This window comes from Tenrec ecaudatus, chromosome 16, assembly GCF_050624435.1.
Source record: "Tenrec ecaudatus isolate mTenEca1 chromosome 16, mTenEca1.hap1, whole genome shotgun sequence".
NCBI classification, from domain to species: domain Eukaryota; kingdom Metazoa; phylum Chordata; class Mammalia; order Afrosoricida; family Tenrecidae; genus Tenrec; species Tenrec ecaudatus.
In genome coordinates this window covers 41,281,398-41,299,756 of record NC_134545.1, presented here as the reverse complement: position 1 = coordinate 41,299,756, position 18,359 = coordinate 41,281,398, and the positions used below count along the sequence as shown (strand labels likewise).

General features: G+C 42.1%; 1 protein-coding gene and 2 non-coding genes across 6 annotated transcripts in view; 1 reads left to right on the top strand and 2 right to left on the bottom strand.

Moving 5' to 3' along the window:
• Positions 1-18,359, bottom strand: part of KCNMA1 (potassium calcium-activated channel subfamily M alpha 1) — a 992,499-nt gene that overhangs the window by 448,315 nt on the left and 525,825 nt on the right. The gene's annotated exons all lie outside the window — the stretch shown is intronic.
• Positions 4,656-4,740, bottom strand: LOC142430129 (small nucleolar RNA SNORD86). Its single transcript, XR_012780599.1, has one exon. It is a non-coding gene; the product is annotated as a small nucleolar RNA SNORD86 (small nucleolar RNA).
• On the top strand, positions 14,152-14,256 carry LOC142429997 (U6 spliceosomal RNA). Its single transcript, XR_012780490.1, has one exon. It is a non-coding gene; the product is annotated as a U6 spliceosomal RNA (small nuclear RNA).

Genomic DNA, 18,359 nt, shown 5'->3' with positions numbered 1-18,359 from the left:
CCTCATTGTTCCCCTCCCTCCCCGCTCTCCCCTCTCTCATGAACCCTTGATAATTTATAAATTATTATTTTGTCATATCTTGCCCTGTCCGATGTCTCCCTTCACCCACTTCTCTGTTGTCCATCTCCAGGGAGGAGGTCACATGTAGATCCTTGTAGTCAGTTCCCCCTTTCCAACCCTCCCAGTATCGCCACTCACACCACTGGTCCTGAAGGGATCATCCACTCTGGATTCCCTGCATTTCCAGTTCCTATCTGTACCAGTGTACATCCTCTGGTCTAGCCAGATTTGTAAGGTAGAATTGGGACCATGATAGTGGGGGAGGAGGAAGCATTTAAGAAATAGAGGAAAGTTGTAGTTTTCATCATTGCTACATTGTACCCTGACTGGCTCATCTCCTCCCAGAGTCCCTTCTGTAAGGGAATGTCCATTGACCTACAAGAAATGTTTTGAAAAGGATGATGGCAATATATGTACAAGTGTACTTGATACAATGGATGTATGGATTATTACAAGAGATGTAAGAGCTCTCAATAAAGTGATTTATTAAAATTTTCTAAACAATTAAAGAATAAATTTCTGGAAATGGCCTTCTATTCACCCAATCTTTTCCTTTGAAAAATTATTAATGAATCTTTCATTGGTATTGACTCTTCTTAAGTCCCCAAATCACTTGACCTGTTATCTAAAGATATCAGAGACCCATGAAATCCGCAAAAATTTGTGGGGCAGGGACATTTCCACATCTACCCAGGGGAGATCTATATCCCCCCAAAGAAAAGAGCATTATGCATTAAAGGACTGGATCTTTATTTACGTAAACACTATATCACAGGAAGCATTAAGGATGCAGAGTTAGAAAGCCCAGGCTTTGAAACCAAAAACAGAATGAGGTTCAAATTCCAGCTCTGTTACTTACAAAGTATATAGAATTCGACAAGTGCTTACCTTCTTAAGGTCCCTTGGGGGCACAAATGGCTCGCACTAGACTGCTAGCTCAAAGGTTTCAGCCCACCCAACAATACCACAGGGCAAAAAATTTCAAAGCCTACTTCCATAAAAGATTCCATCCAGGAAACCCTGTGGAGCAGTTATCTTCTATAACACACGGAGTCGCCCTGACTTGAACTTGACTGGACAGCAACTGCTGTCTGTATTTGCTTTTAACCTACTTGAGCCTCAGCTTCTTCAACTACAAAGTGATGTGAATGATAACTACTTCATCACAGGGTTTCATGAGTGATTGCACAACTTACGGAGGAGACACCTAGTTCTATGTTTGGGAGATAGCAAAACAGTCGGCATATAATCAACTACGGAAATGGGAAAAGGTATAGCCTTCATATGTAGGGCAGGAAAGTGACAATCTTCTCTGTAGGACACAAAAGGCCAGGTCTGGACTCATTAGCAAATGACATCATGCTCTTGTGGAGAAGCAGCTGAGGTTTTGTTAAAGATGCAGGTCACTGTTCCACAAAGAAACCCAGTCACTAGGGAATCCGCCTGGGGTCCGCCAGGAAGAGCACACTGCTTTGAGCATATTAGACGATCAGCCTTTTAATGGATCTCAAAGGGATAGGCCCACTATGTACGGAAGTCAGCCTCCACCCTTGGATTTTCCACCCCTTCTCCAGCTCCTCAAGAGAAATGAGCATTTCAGTCAGTGAAATGAGAAACTGCATTACTCTGAGGGCAATTCAAAGACTGCAGGTGCCGTACAGCAGCCCCCAGGAGCCTGGCTGCAAGAACAAAAGCTTCCCTATCCCAGGTGTGGCCTGATGCTACCTGGACTGGTGGTTGCTTTGGAATCCCTTATCAATAGGTGATTCTGGATCCTTTGACTGTAGGAGTAATCCAGGAAAGTGGCAAGGATTCCAGGAACGTTCTGATCCTGTCTGATTGCCCAGCTCCCAAGGAGACTGGGCCTGGAGAAAACGAGAGACAATATGACCCGGCCCCTGCATTTCTGCTTCCAATGGCAAAGTTATAACATTCCCCTGCCATCCTCCATACAAACACCCTCCCAAGCCTCAAACCACTGTCAGTGAGTCACTGGCGACTGAAAGCAACCCTTTAGGACAGAGTAGAATTACCCCTTTGGGTTTCTGAGACTGTAAATCTTTCCTGACTTTGTTGTTAGCAGCGCAGGGCCTAACCCACTACAACTGGCCTCTCCCATTGACACACACACACACATCAGATAAAAAGAAATAGAGCCTTGTGAGCTAAAACTGGGCGAGAGGTAACACATGACCATTCTCAGTACACAGTGAACCATGATAACCAGAACAGAAATCTTTTTTTTTTTCCCAGAAATCTTAAGACTGCTTGTTTTTCTGGGTCTTGCAAGTTTTCCACTTTTGACAGAAATCAGTCATACCACTTTCCTTTACTTGTTTGAGTGGAAAATAAAAGTTTTCCTTCTTTGGCAGGTTCTTACTTTATACAGACTCTATTTTCACAGATTTTACTCTATCCAATTTTACATCAAGAACTGGATTTGCGGGTCTGCTATCGCAGAAACTCTCTTAGTCTGTTCCCGTTTCTCTCGTTTTACTCTAGTTGCTCTATATCTGAGATGTTTCAGTTCCATGGACACAACACAACTGGGGCTCAACTGATCTAATTCTCCCTAGATGTATCTTCTCTGAAAATAGAATCCCACCCAAAAAAAATTCTGTTCTGACGAGCAAGGCATAGGCTATAGCCGTGGCTCATAATCCAGATGCAGAAAGAATGGTTTCCCCAAAGGCTTTATTCTTAAATGTTAATTTTTTTATTTCCATTTATTATTACTACTCTTTGACTTACAAAAATTTTATGTGATGAAATACATGTAATAAAATATATCAATCATCATTTATGTATGCAATTCAGTGACAATTACCATAGTCAGTATGTTGTACAGATATCATCACGACCCACATCCTAAGTTTTTCGTCACCCTTACCAAAATCCCTTACTGCTTAAGCTCACCGGACTCTGATTTTAAGGGGGAGATGCATAACGGCAGATGTTCTGCAGCTAGATCTGGGCACATGGATTTACACATCTCTTCTTGGGGCCCTCTCCCAGGTCCCTGGACTAAGAGGCAGAGCACTGAAGAGCTCCTCTAGGTTGTGATGCCTTCACACTACAGGAAAATGATTGTGTTGTTAGAGCACACCAAAAGAGAAAAGCAAGGCAGGCTACTCATCAGTGTGGAAAGGCAGGATGCCCCCAGAGACTCAGAATCCAGCTCAGGCATCCTCTCTAAAACCTGACAACCACAGAGGACCATAGTGGTATTTGACACACACGGGTAGCATAGCTTCCCGGATCAAAGCAACACACAAGCCAGCACAGTACAACAAACTATAAGATCCATGGCATACCTTGGATTTACATTCCCAAGGAATGTCCATTCTGATCTCTCTGGGATGCCTTATTTGTTTGTTTGTGTGGAGCTACTATTGTTGCTGTTGGCAGTCTTTTCTGTTTACTGCTGATTGGCAAGCCCTGGGAGGAAATTTCTTCTTTGGGAGTGGATTGGGGTATACCCCAGGTGTGAGCTGCTTCTTCATGATCACCAACTGGTTAATCTTTGGGGAAAGATTTCTTCCGCCTCAAGAAACTTATGCTGATGACATCACTACTAGCCACGTCTGTGTTAGGCTGGGTAGACTAGAGAAACAAATCCAGACACACTCATATGTGTGTGATAGAGAACTTTAAATCAAAGAGTAATTGCGTATTGAGAAAACATCCCAGCCCAGTCCAGATCAAGTCCATAAGTCCAATTTTAGCCCATTTGACTGATACCAATAAATAAATACCTCTTCAAACTCATGTAACACAATGATGCTGAATGCAGGAAGATGACAGGCAAGTAGATGGAAAGTCTTGGGGACCCGGTGGCAGTGGCAACATCTCAATGCTGGCAGGGTCTCCATGTGGCTTTTCCAGCCCCAGGGCTCTAGCATAGCTCCATGTGGCTTGTCAGCAGGAAGACAAAGCAGAGAGTGTCTGTATCTGGCCTCCAGTGAGTTATTTATCTCCGTGGCACTTCCAAATGAGGTCATCAAGCTGTGACTTGATCGATAGGCTACACTCCACCCCTTTGCAAGTTGACACCAGATTATGTTGATACCAAAAAATCTTTCTTGGAAGAAAAATATTTCTTTTTCTTGGATTTAGCTAGAGTGAAGCTAGATGCGTCTTCCTATCCATTCTCCTGTGGAGCCTTTGCTTTTTCTTAGCTTTGGATCTTTCACCACTCATTATCTGTTTGGGGACTTCTTGAACAGATGTGCAATACAATCATCTCTCTGGAGAGTTCTCTCATTCCTCATTCACTTCAGGAAAACTGCAGCTGTTTTCCATAAACATGCATGCAACCACGTCAGTCATTTCTTTTACTTTTCAAGCATCTTTTCCTCTCTTTCTCAAGATTTCTAGCAATACTGACAGTTGTTTCCTCTGCTCACAGACACTTTGAAGAAACAACCAATTCCTGATGCAATATTGCATCCGTTGTTAGGCTTTGCAAGAAGCTGCCTTTGTTGGTGGTGACTGCTTGACCAACGAGGCTGGAGAGGAAAATGCATATAAATTTGGGGCTGCTCCCCCTTATCTTTAGAGCTCTGTAAGCTTAGTCCCTATTGCTGGTCTCTGGGAATCACTCAGACACTAGGGTAACCCACAACTTCTACAGCAGAGGCAAGTGTAAGTCAGAGGTCCTGGTCAGCCACCATCTTGATCCACAAATATTTCAATGGCGAAGGCTTTTGAAATGACTGTCAAGGCTTCATTCCAAGGTACCTCTTAGCAGAGTGTCAACATCAACCTTTAGGTTGTCGCCTGAGGGTGTTAAATATTTGCACCAACCAGGGACCAAGTGATACATGACCCTGATAGAGGAGGCCTCTAGTCTTTCAGAAACTTGTGGCACAAGGGGAAGTCTGTGAGCCTGAAAAGATGGAACTCTAAAATTCCTCTGAGATTTTAGACATGGTATTTAATTTCTTTTGAAATGACGAATAATACTAAAGTAGGGTATGCTGTTTTTGTGGTTTTTTAGAAGCCACAGTAAAACGTGAAGAACAGTATCTGAAGTGTTCCTGTCCATCCTGTGTGGACATAACACTGTCAAATCTATAACTGACATGAGTTGCCTCATTAATAGCAGTTTTACATGGAAATAACATAACAATCCAGAATGTATCACTACCCACAAGCCTTACTGGCCTCGTCTTCTCTCAGACTGGAATATTGTGAACAAACCAGAAATATGTTGAGCCTTGTCTGCTGGTGTTTAGCAACAGCTGAAATGAGCTCACTGAATGCACATTCCAGAAATAAAAGTCCCTGCCTTGTTTTGTCTTCAGTCAGGAGACATCCTATTTGACCAGCCTTGGCAGGACATCCCAATGCCCCATTCTCTCCAGTGTGAAGGCCTCTGCAGTCAAAACCACATCTCAGAGTGATTTGCAGTTCCTCACTCAGAAAATCATTTATCATGGAAAGTCTGTCTGCAGCAATCTCATTTTCAAACTCTTCCTGGGGAGAGGAGAACTGACAACTGGCACTAAGTAATCTGCACATGACCACTGGGGGTCATTTATCTTTCCCAAATACTGGCATCCAGCCTTGGACTCAACGCTTTCAGGAGAGAAGAATAAATCACTGTGGCTCTGGGAGAACCTGGCGATTCCTCCAGGGACTTCAAGCAAAGAACACAGGGAAGCTATGTTGGGGCCACACCACATAATCTTGAGTATATAATTGGACTTTTCATGGTCTCAATTTTACTAATAATCAGCATCCATAAGAAAAATTGCTGCATTCTTTGAAAGAGGTCTACCTCCTTCATGATAAAATATATTATTTCTCTATATTTAGTTCATCTTAAAAGTCAGACATACTTTCAAGGGGGTAACTAAGGAAAAACTAATTGTCTTTTTATATAACTCAACTTCCTCTTTTCTTAAGGGAGTATTTTCTTTGCCAATCCATTGCCTGGAATTTTGTAGCATATTAGATCAGTATTTTGTGTATGCCATTCCCACTGACAACAACCAGAGAGAAGCCATTTGATGCCCACGGGAAAAAGAGGAGGGAAAATTACCCCATTAGGTTCCTGAATTTTTACAATTAGATACAAGCAGGAGAAGCTGAACTAATTATCTGCTTAAATCCAGGTTCTGGTTTTCAGGTTCTCCAGGACCCAAAATCTGCTCATGAACTTCAAGGCATACTTCAATGAAGCTCTGTTATTAGCCAGTGACTAGGATGGTATAGCCAAATGCAAAATATGGAATAGCCACTGGGATTTTTAAACCCCTCAGTTATCTAAGAAACCCTAAAATCTACAGGGGTTGTAAATGAACCTACCGTGAGCCCAAGGAAAACAAAAACATCTTTATAGATAGGTAAATACCACCAGTTCTCACAATGACCTACCTGTGGATACTTGTACTTAATTATTACCATAATCTTGATTTAGAAATAAATCATCTGAATTGGTATATTTGAATTTTTAGCCTCAAATTTCCCCAAAGTTGGTTCTACGTTATTGTACACCACCAGGGGATCTCAATCCCCAGCCTTACAAGCAGTATTATGAGATCGTGCCCAATTCAACAGTAGATCTGGATTCAAATTCCTACTTGGGTTCCATCCAGCCACTTTAACCTCTCCGTGTCTCCGTTTGCTCATGTGTGAAATGTGTGTCACAATTGACACTGTGGTTTGATGCCATTCAGTCGGCTTCAGCTCATGGTCACCCCATGTACAACAGAATGGTACATTGTCTGCCTCTGAGTCACCTTCCTGAGCATTTGAGTTCACTGGCCTAGTCGATGAGCATTTTGATTGCTTTTCAAGGGTTCATCTTCTATCATTATACCAGACAATATTCAGTCGCAATACACAGGGTTTCACTGGCTAATTTTTAGAATTAGATTGCCAGACCATTCTTCCTGGATTGTTTAACTTTGCAAGTTCTCTTGCAATCTGTCCACCATATGGAACTCTGTTACTATCTGAAATACCAGCTGCAAACCTTCCAGAATTCCAAATGCAAGTCATCATAGTACAACAAACTGATAGACGAGTGGCAGATACTAGTGGCCCCACCTTACAGATTGTTGTGAGGATTAAATGAAGTGATACTTCAAGGTGACTCTATAGGATAAGTATGTCTGCCAAAAACAGAGTATAAATTTTTAAATCTTTTACATAATTCTCAGTCAGGGATGAATTAGGGGTGGGTATACTGGTCAGTCGCCTGAAACCAATACATAAAAATATTACTACAAAAGTTGTAAGATGGGAAAATGAGATTTTCAGGGAGAGCACTTCTAGATGTGCCCAGAAAGAATATTTGGCAAAAGGTAGTGAAGAGGTGAGACTGGCAAAAGGACAACAGAAAGAGGAGGAGGAGGGTAGCCAGGGTCTGTGAAGTACCTTTTTAACATTACCTAGCCTTCCCCCGTATCAGTCTCTCTAGTAAACAACTATGCAAAGAGTATCCATTAAGGTATATTAAAGTACGGGCCTGTTTAACTGATTGCGTACTTTTCCATGCTCTAGAATAACTCTGCATTGGGCCTAAGCATTCTCACTGCTTTTCCTAATCTCTTCCATATTTACCACTCTCAGGGATGCGTCATAAAATGTCACTTGCATCACCTCTAGCCAACAGGCAGCCTCCCTTCCCAAGTCCAAAAACGCTATCACCCACAAGTTATGCGCAACTACTAACCTCTGTCTTTCTAAAGATAGGCCTGTTGGGAAAGGGGAGTTTTCATTTTTATATTTGTGAGAACATACTCGAGGCGTTACAGTGATTCCCTTTATCAAGTCCATTCTGACTCTGAAGTGATCCTGTGTGCAGAGCGGACAGCGCCGGAGGGTTTGCAAGACCGGACCTTCCTAAAGCTGCTGTCACACTCGGAGAGTCTCAGGGGCACTCAAGGGGCCACCATAGTTCAGCTGGGACTGATTAAGCAATCAGTTGCTAACCAAAAGGTTGGTAATTCAACCCAAGCCCATCCCCCAGGAAAAAGACCAAGCAGCCTGCTCTGTAAATACATGCAGCCTGAGAAACCCAATGGGGCAGTTACACTCGGTCCTGTTGGGTCACTATGAGTCAGAATCAGCTGGATGACAGTCGGTTCTTGCGGGTTTAGCTACTTCTGTTATCCAGGGAATCTTCATATTGGAGTAGGGTCCTAAGACTAATCCCTTGTGAGTATTGCCTTATAATCAGACAAAAAATAGAAATAGCACTAGAATAGAATGGAGCAGACTAGCAGACTACAGACAGTACTTTGTGAGAGCTGTTAAAGAATATCTGGGTCTACTTCCAAGAAAGAACCTCGAGTGGATGTCTTGATTTATCCTTCTAGCCTCAAAAAACTTGAAACAAGAAATTCCCGTCCTTGTGCTATGAGCTTAGAGAGGGTGATGCCCCCTTCCCTGCTTTTCTTCCTCTTCATCGCGCTCAAGCAAGGTTTCGTGGCTTTCCTCTTGAATCATAAGCAGTCTGGTTATGTAACTTAAATCTCTCAGAGAATATCAGGGAGCAAAATAAACATTAGGTTAAAAATATCCTATTCTTTAAAGCCACAATCTTGTGGGAATAGATATATATTTGGTTACAGCAAAATTTTACAACTAAGACAAGGGATACATTCTCAGGAAAGGGTTGCCTTTAGTACGTACTAAGGATTGAAAAAAGAATGATTCATGATGACATTTTTATATAGGCATACATAGTAAGGAATATAATTGTTTTTTACTCTTTGACAGTTAAAAGAAAGTTTGGGGTTTATTTTTTTCCACTTTTTTAGGGTAAATGAGGAAGCTGAACCATGGACCCAATGCAAAGTAAACCAAGGTCATCCACCCTAGGAGTCTCAATATCATGGGATATCTTTCATGCAGATTCATCTCATCCCCCGTTGATTGATATGCAGTACAAGCTTATAGAAATTTAAAAACTAATTTAGCAGGAATATACATTTGGAAGAGAGAATTTTAGAGTAAGATCCATTGCCCCAAATAGTAATATTTAAAAGCAGATTGCTTAAGTTCCCTCCATGATAGTGGAGGAGAAAAGAGCACTTGTTCAGCCTGTGTGCCAGGCCTGTGCTCGGGAATTTACTTGCCTTCACCACGGAGTCTTCAGGTAGGTAACATCACTATACTGTACAGATGGAGATGCTGAGACTTGCAAAGCATATAACGTTTCCAAGTTACCTAAAGAGGCAGCGTTGAATCTGATTTCTGTACTGGCTTATTGCAAAGTCTGTGTTCTCCCACCATTGCCGCGTTAACCCATCCCTAAAGCTGCCCTTCTAGGTGGGGCAACCGACTAGACAAACCAGGTGTGGTTGTTGTTAGGTGCTGCTGAGTTGGTTCCCACTTACAGCGACCCTGTGTCCAACAGAGAGAAGCCCTGTCTGGTGCTGTACCATCCCCACAATTGTTCTTATGTTTGAGTCCATTGTTCCAGCCATCGTGTCTCATTTGGACAAACCAGCATGGCATTCAACTGTTGATTATGAGTCAGCTTTACTCTAGAAGTCAAAAACAAAGAGTAGTTGATATAATTAAAACAAAACGAAACAGTGAGTGGTGGTGAAGATGAGGAGAAATGGAAAGTCTTACACATTCCCAGTGTGACTGTGAACATTGCAGGTGTTTTTTCAAAAAAGAGTTTTCCAGTTCCTCAAGAAGTTAATCGTAGAGTTATTATTGTTGCTGGTTGCAAACAGAGTTACTACTCACTCGTGCTGACTCCACATGCTAAGAGTAGAGCTGCCCCAGAGGGGTTTCAGTACTATGACCTCTTAGGAGCTGTTCACTAGACTTGTCTTCTGAGGTGTTTCTGAGGGAACTCAAACCACCATCGTTCAGTTATTGAGAACATCGATTCTACTTCTAAATATACGCCCCAAAGAATTGAAAGCAGAGACTCAAACATGAAGGTTCACAGCAGCCTAAAGATGAGAACAAGCCAAATAACCATTAAAGTATGAAAGAGGAAAATGTGATACATACAGACGGACATAAGCAGAAATTACGTACTGGCAGTACTATAATGTAGATAAGCCTCGAAACTATTATAGTAAGTTAAAAAATCAGACACAAATATTACATAGTGTACCATATCATTTATATGATATATCCAGAATCAATAAATCTATAGAGGTGGAAAACAGATGAGAAATTGCTAGGGGTCGGGAGAGGCGAGAATGGAGAGGAACTGGTTAATGGGCATGAGGTTTCCTTTTGGGCCCGATGGAAATGTCTCGGAGCTCTATAGAGGCTGCAGCTGAATAACTTTGCAAATCAAATGTCCCTAAGTCTTAAGCTTTCAAATAATTTCAAAACTAAAAAGGAAATTTAGTTCCATTAAGTCCATTCTGACCCATAGTGACCTTATAGGAAAGCACAGAACAGCCCTTGTGGGTTCCTGAGACTACAACTCTTTAGAAGGGGAAAAACCATCTTCCACTTGTGGAGTACCCGCTGGTTTTCAACTGTTGACCGTAACACATAACCCACTACACTACCCAGACTCCTAAATAATGGCAAAGGGGAAGCTAAATAAGGATCCTTGAAAGAACTAAACACCCCCGTCCAATCTTAATATATTCAATATTGTGGCTCAATTCACACCCACATGTACAAATCCAACCCTTCCCCAGCCAATAGAAATGTCTTATCCCAATATGAAGATATATACCATTCAATATATAATAAAGACAGCGATTCGGAGGATATGACCCTGCAAATAACTATCACTTCAATTAACTCCTTTCATGCAGCACTGCTGACAGTAGCAAGAAGATGTAAACAATCTAAATGCCCATTAGGAGAAGACTGGATAAAGAAGTTTCATTACATACAAACAATGGACAATATGAACCGCTAGCAAAACACTGATGAAACCACAAAAACCCTCTAGCTATGGAGGAACCTGGCAAACCTTAAGTTGAGTGAAATTCGGCAATCAAAATAGAATAAATATTTCATGAAACAACTGTTATAAGAAGAAGAAAGTAAAAACAAATAAAGACTTTTATACAAAAGAGAACAGACTTTGGAGTTTGCGCAAGTGGGGAGGACAAGGATGTGTAGATAAAGCAACAGGCGAGACAGGTGATGGGCGCTGACAGGAGTGAAGGAGAAGATGAGGCTCTCTATGAGGGAGATGAGAAATTACGGAGCAGGGGGTGAGTAGGGTGATGGTGTGTGTGTGTGTGGGGGGGTGAATTAGTAATTTAGACTGGGTAATAAACAGTTAATCTGTAATAAAATTTAAAATAATTTAAAAATCAATCTGAGAGTTGATGAAGCAGATGTTCCTATTTTTACCTTAGGGATGTGGAAATGGAGCCATAAAAGCCACTGGCATAACGTAGTTCCTAAAACAATGCTCTGCATCCTACTTTGTGAAGTAGCACCCGGGGTCACCTAAGGGGTAACTACTACGGCTCTCTCTCCAACCGGCAGAGGAAAGACGCATGATGGCAATTGGAAAACACATGAAAATAATCAGTCCAATGGACTAATGGCCACACAAACCTCAGTCTCCAGGACCCGGAGCACAGAAGAACGAGATGGTGTCCAGCTACCACCACCAACTGCTCTCTAAAGGATCCCATTAGAAGGCTCTGGACAGAATGGGAGGGAAATATAGAACAGAACTCAAAGTTATGAAAGAGATCAGGCTTATTAATGAGTTAGAGACTAGCAGAAGCTCCAAGACTACGGTCCCTAGCCACTCTTCAGCTCTGGAATGAACCTCACCCCTGTGTTAAAATAATCAGTCATTTAAGATCAAAAGAGCAGCATTCCCTCAAGGACCGAGCTTCATGAAGGGAGGAGGAATGGGAACAGGAAACACCGAGAGGAAGTGGGATAAGTGATGGTGTGTTGCAGGAATTGGGATAACTGATGGCACATTGCAGGAAGTGGGATAAGTGATGGTACATTGCAGGAAGTGGGATAAGTGATGGTGTGTTGCAGGAAGTGGGATAAGTGATGGTACATTGCAGGAAGTGGGATAAGTGATGGTATATTGAAGGAAGTGGGATAAGTGATGGCACCTTCAAGGAAGTGGGATACGTAATGGTATATTGAAGGAAGTGGGATATGTAATGGTACTCATTCACATGGATGAGTTAAAACAAAATATGTACAAATGGTTCCATGCAAAATTGATGATCTAATCTGTAAATCTTTACCTAAATCATAATAAAAAGTTTTTCAAAACCCTTTCCTAGATTTATATACATTTGAGGTAAGAAAACAGCACTCTTATTTAACAACGTGAAAGCCCCATGTTCTCAAGGGACACTGAAGAAGACAAATGTAAATACTGAAGAAAATGGCTCTTCTTCAGCAAAAGTGAGGGTTCTTTTGCCAGACTGGCTCACAACTAAGCTTCCTGGAACATCTTCCTTCATCCCAAGGAAAATGTCTTCATTTCTACGTGAAAACCAGCCATGGAGAACTCTGAAACCTGTACTGCTGCCACCTTCCCTCGGCGTCTTCAGGAGAAGTCCATTTGATTTGCTTCTGCTTGAGGTGAAGCAGATAACCTCAATTAACAATCTGATTATTGCTTCAATTTCCAGAGTTCATTTATTACTGGGGCCCCAGGATCTCTAGAGAAAGTTGCTAAGTCAGCTGGATTTTAACATGCCTGGACTGACAAGTGACTCACTCTGGGCTTTCTTGGGGACCAAGAGACTGGAGAAATTATGTTCTTTTACTCATTTTGTGGCTGAGATGAACAAAACTATATGATACCCAAGTCCCAGAAGTAAAATTATAAACTATTTTCCTATTGGTGCATGTGATTAGGATACAATTATGCTTGATGGATATATAAAAAGCAGTTGGAGAGATTCTTTCTTACTTGATATACTTGATATACTTCCACTGAGTAAACTTAACATTGGCACGAAAAAGAAAAAAAAGCATGAGAAGTCATGAGACAGGAAGTTCAGTTCCTCTCTCTTGGCTTGGCTTGGCCATAATTGGCATTGTGGTAAGTGCGGCTTTTATGCTGTTGTTATATATGCATGTGAATGTGTGTACTTATATGTATATGATGAATGCTCTTATTTTTCCTCATTAATAGGACCAGTGAGGGAATCATGGGAAAACACTAAGAGGCTTGCAAAAATTAAAAGTAACAGAGGCAAACACTGTTACAGACGCAATCCTGAAAGAGTAGTGGACTGCAGTTAGATGCTTGAGTCAACACACAGGCTGAACAGGCGGTGGGAGGAAGAGTGGAAGTATTACAAAGGATATATGTACTGCATATTTAGTTTTGCTGCAAATATATCAGCCAATGTGGTGGAACATACAAAAAGCACAATCATGAAAACATCTCAGACACAGCCAACTGCCTTGAGGGAAGGAGTCCTTGAGCCTGGGGCTCCAGGCAATAGATTAGGGCGAGCCTGAGGTCAACTGGCATAGCACAGTCAACAGGGACAACGGTCCACTAAGATATGCTACTTTTGTAAGTAGCAACTGGGGTCTTTGCCGCTCATCTGCAGCCTTCTGAGGTTCAAATACTGCTCTTGCTTCATCCATCAGAGGAAAGAAGAGTGATGACAACTGAAAGACATTTGGGAAATAATTAGCTCAGTGGACCACACAAACATCAATCTCCATGACCCTGAGATCAGAAGAACTAGATGGTGCCCAGCTACCACTCTCAACTGCTTTATAAAGGATCCCATTGGAAGGTCCTGGATAGAGTGAGAGAAAAATGTGGAACAGAACTCAAAATCATAATAGAGATGAGGCTTATTGATGACGTAGAGACTGGTGTGACCCTCAAGACTATGGTCCCTAGTCACTCCTCATCTCTGGAACTGAACTCACCCTGTGTTAGAATAATTGGCCATGAACATAAAAATGGCAGCATTCACTCAAAGACAGAGTGTTAGGAAAGAAGGAGCAATAGAACAGAAGACACTGGGAAGAAGGGACGATTCATTAAAGAATCCAAATGGATGAGTTGAAACAAAATGTGTGTAAATTGTTTTATATAAAAGTGATGATCAGCTCTCTAAACCTTCACCGAAATCAAAATAAAAAGTTTTTTTTTAATGAGAACAATGAAAAGTATGATGAGTGCTCACTTCAGTGCACATATACTCAATTGAAACAATACAGAGAAGATAAGCATGGCCCCTGCACAGGGATGACCCACAAATTCGTGAAGTACTCCATATTTTTAATGGAAGACCCATCACTTTGCTACATTCTTACCTGCTACTGGACACCTTTTACAAAAACCAAACTAGACCCGAATCCAGCAGACATGCTCTGGGACAAATAAGAAGCTGCAAGTATGTTAGGCTTCCACCGAAGTTCTTGATATTCCCGAATGTGCCCAATGTTTTAACCCTCCACATTTGTTGTCGCTATGCAGCTTGAGATCCAGCCCCCCCACTCTCTTTTTCTTTGGAATACTCAGACATACCTACCTATAAAAATGGACACAGATCACAGGCAAGCAAACTGCTACAGCTATCATGAACATTGCAAAGAGTTCAGAGATGAATTTGTCAAGATTCCTGTCAATTCGTGTCCTTTGGGTTACAGCATCCTCAGTGATGCAGCCTTCCCATTGGTGCGGGGACACTGTAATGTATGAACTACCCATATTTACACAGATGACGGGAAAGTTTGGGATCACATGGCCCGTCAGCCAGAATCCATGGACATGACCAAATACCTGAAAATAAAAGAGGACCATCCAGATATTCCCTGTGGGGACCCCCCTGAGACATTCTGTGCAATGGTGAGACAAACGTTTTGAATAGAACATCTAACACTAAAGGAAAGCAAGTTGAATACACCTACAGGTGTAAGTGTGAAGACTCAATTCATGAAATGAGCTGAATCTTCAGGCTGCAGAAATCTGTTCCCAGGTAAACTACATTCTTGGTGCAGAATAATAACTGTCGATAGTCCAGAAAATCTGGGTTAAATGAAGAAGAACATGGCATCAAGACTGGAGAAAGGCTTATTAACACCCTACAAAATGCAGATGACACAACTTTGCTTGCTGAAAGTGAGGAGGACTTGAAGCACTTGCTGATGAAGATTAACCTCCCTGGCGGTAATCCCGAGTGTGGCTTGGGGTAAATGTTAACTGTCAGAAGTGGTAACCCCGAGCCACACTCGGGATTACACTGCAGGGAAGTCCCTGAACAAAATTACTGACACAATTAGATTGCCAGGGAGGTTAAAGATGCAGGATAGGTTATAATTCTATATACAGAAAATACATATATATAATTTTAGATATAGGATTTCTATATATAGGATTTCTCTATATAATTATACATGTAGAAAAATACAAAATAAGAAGGTAACATCATGATAAATGAAGCAAAGATTGAGACTATCCATTGAAATTGTTCATCTTGCTTGGAACTGCAATCAATGCTCCAGGAAGCAGCAGTCAAGAGATCACAAGAAAAAAGGAGAGAGAGATCAGAAGAAGCAATGCATTGGGTGAATCTACTGCACAAGAATTCTTTCAAGTGTTGAAAAGAGAGGATGCTCCTTTGAGGACTAAGATGTGCCTTGTGCAATCAATCTCCTCATACACATGTTGGATATCAAGTAAGGAACAGAGATGCACTTGTATGATGGTGTTGGCACGAACACAGAAAGCACTGTGGACCGCCAAAGAACGTACAGATCTGTCTTGGGGAAAGTAGACCTCCTTCGAAACAAGGATGGCAAGACTTGGTTCCTCTCATGTACTTTGGACATGTTGCCACAAGGCTGGTCCTTGGAAGAGGACAGCATGTTTGGTAAAAGAGCACCAAGTCGAGGGGCAGCAACAGAGAAGACCCTCAATGCGATGGACTGACATGCTGGCTGACACGATGGGCTCAAACAAAACATCCGTGAGGACGGTGCGGGTTCCATTCTTTTCTATACTAGGCTGCTATGCGTTGGAACCAATTCAACAGCACTTAGCAACAACAACGAAAATACCAAACACTTGCCAGGAATCTGATATTGAGACTCAGAGCAGCTGGGATGCACAGGGTTTCCGAGGTGTTTACCTTTCAGAAGCAGCCCACCAGACCTTTCTTCTTCCAAGGCACCTCTGGGTGGTTTAGTAGTCAGTGCTGAACGTTTTCATTACTCAGGAACTCATGATACTCATAAAATAGCCTCGTAAATATTCTTCTTGCTTTTGTCTTCCACATAACTCATAATTATATTTTTGGCTAATGTTTAGGAAGTATAATCCGCATACTAGGCAGCTCGCCTGTTTAATGCCAAAATGACATTCACAGTTTGTGCAGTCACAATCAATTTTGGAACATTTCCCTTACTTCAAAAAGAAACTTATACTCTTTAGCTATCACTTTCAGTCTCCCTACTGTCTCCAGCACCCTACACAGCAATGGCTCTATATACTTGCCTCTTCTAGACATTTCGTACAAATGGATAGAGTCAGGCAGTATCTATCCCTTTGTGACTTGCTGCTTCACTAAGCCTCCTGCTTTCAAGGTTTACCAGCAAGGCAGTATGCATCCACACTGCATCCATGCTGACGGCTGAACAGCAAGCATTTCCTTGTATGTGTATACTAGTTTGTACATCCATTCTTCAGTTGGTGGGCCCTTGGATCATTTTGAACTTTCGGTTTTGTGCGTGTTTCTGTTTTCATGCCTCTTGAGTAGATACTTGGTAGGATTGCTATTCTAAACTTTTTAAACAACTGCCAGGCTATTTTCCATGGTCCATTCCAAGTGGAAATATGAGAGGGTCCCAATTATTCCACATCCTCAGAAATATTTGTTATTGTCTGTCTTCTTGACCACAGTCGTCCATACTTTGGGCAGGTTGTCAGGGGAGACCAGTGGCTGGGGAAAGACATCATGCATGGCGAAGGAGAGGACAGCATCAAAGAGGAAGGGCCTCAGGCGATGGACTGACACCACGGCTGGGACATCAGTTCAAGCACGGGAACCACTGGGAGGCTGAGCTAGGACAGGGCAGCGCTCTGTTGTGCATAAGTCACTGTGGGTCAGAATTGACTCACTACACCTAACGACAACAGCGATAGCTGTGAAGTGGTGTCACGTTGCAGTTTTAATTTGCATTCGTGTGCGTTTGTTGATTTTCATATCTTCGTTACAGACATATCTATTCATATGTAGCGCCACATAAGTGATTCCAAGACTCTCAACTGACAGTCTGTTGCATCAGTGACTTTTTCCACCAATGTAGAATGATTTTTTTAAAAGTAACAGCTCAACCTCCACACAGACCCTCTCCACTCCAGCTGCCTCTAATGAGGCGTTCACAGACTCCCAAGAGGTCCACAGAGAGGATGCAGGGACTCTATGAATCTGGAAAGAAAACTCACATCTTTATTTTTATTAATTTGTAACTCAGAAACTGTATCCACTTGGGGATTATCTTTTTCCACCTAGTTGCATGGCAGTCATGTGGTGTGATGATAGACAAGAACTGATCTTTAGCCCATCTTGAGGGCTGACTGTTTCCTAGCTCTGATACTCTGTATGGACCTAAATCAGCGCAGGGAGACAAGTGGCCTCCAAGAACTGCCGAGGGCATCTGGAGGCCCATTCATTGGAACCCAGCGTAGAAAGACTCCTTGTTGCACCGAGATCAGAACTTAGACTCATTATGCCCGCGACAAACTCATCAGCCGTGTTAGTAACTGCCAGGTTGGTACTTCAAGTCTACCCAGGGACTTCTGCAAAGAATGGTCTAGTGTTTAATTCTGAAAGATCAGCTGTTAGAAATCACAGTTCTACTCTGACATACATAATATGCTTGGCAACCATTGTACTCAGTTTAACAATTGCTAACTAGTAAGTTTTCACCATGCTGTCTCCTCCAATTTAACTCTACTGATTAGCTTGTGCCCACCTGGGATTTCCTTATACTATGCTCCTGATCATGTTATCCTTTTTTCTGCTTTATCCAAATTCTGCACCTGCCTGGGGCCCAGCTCTATTCTCTCTTACTCCCTGACCAGAAACCTAAATCATGACCTAGAATCGAGTCTGCCTTACCACAAACCCATGGGCTGCAGACAGGTGGGTATCAAAAGCATGGCAGGTATGGCCCATGCCCTGAGCACCACTGACAGAGGGGCACCTTTGAGCAGGATCTCCACCACAATTTCTATTACCAGCGGGGAGAGATCACTCAACAAGTTCAAGCTTAAAATTTCTTATTTAAAAATCTCCATGGGTCTAGGAAAACTGTGTAATTTTTCTCTATTGAGTGTAGAAAGAGAAGAAACTTTTTAAAAAATGACTGAACACTTCATA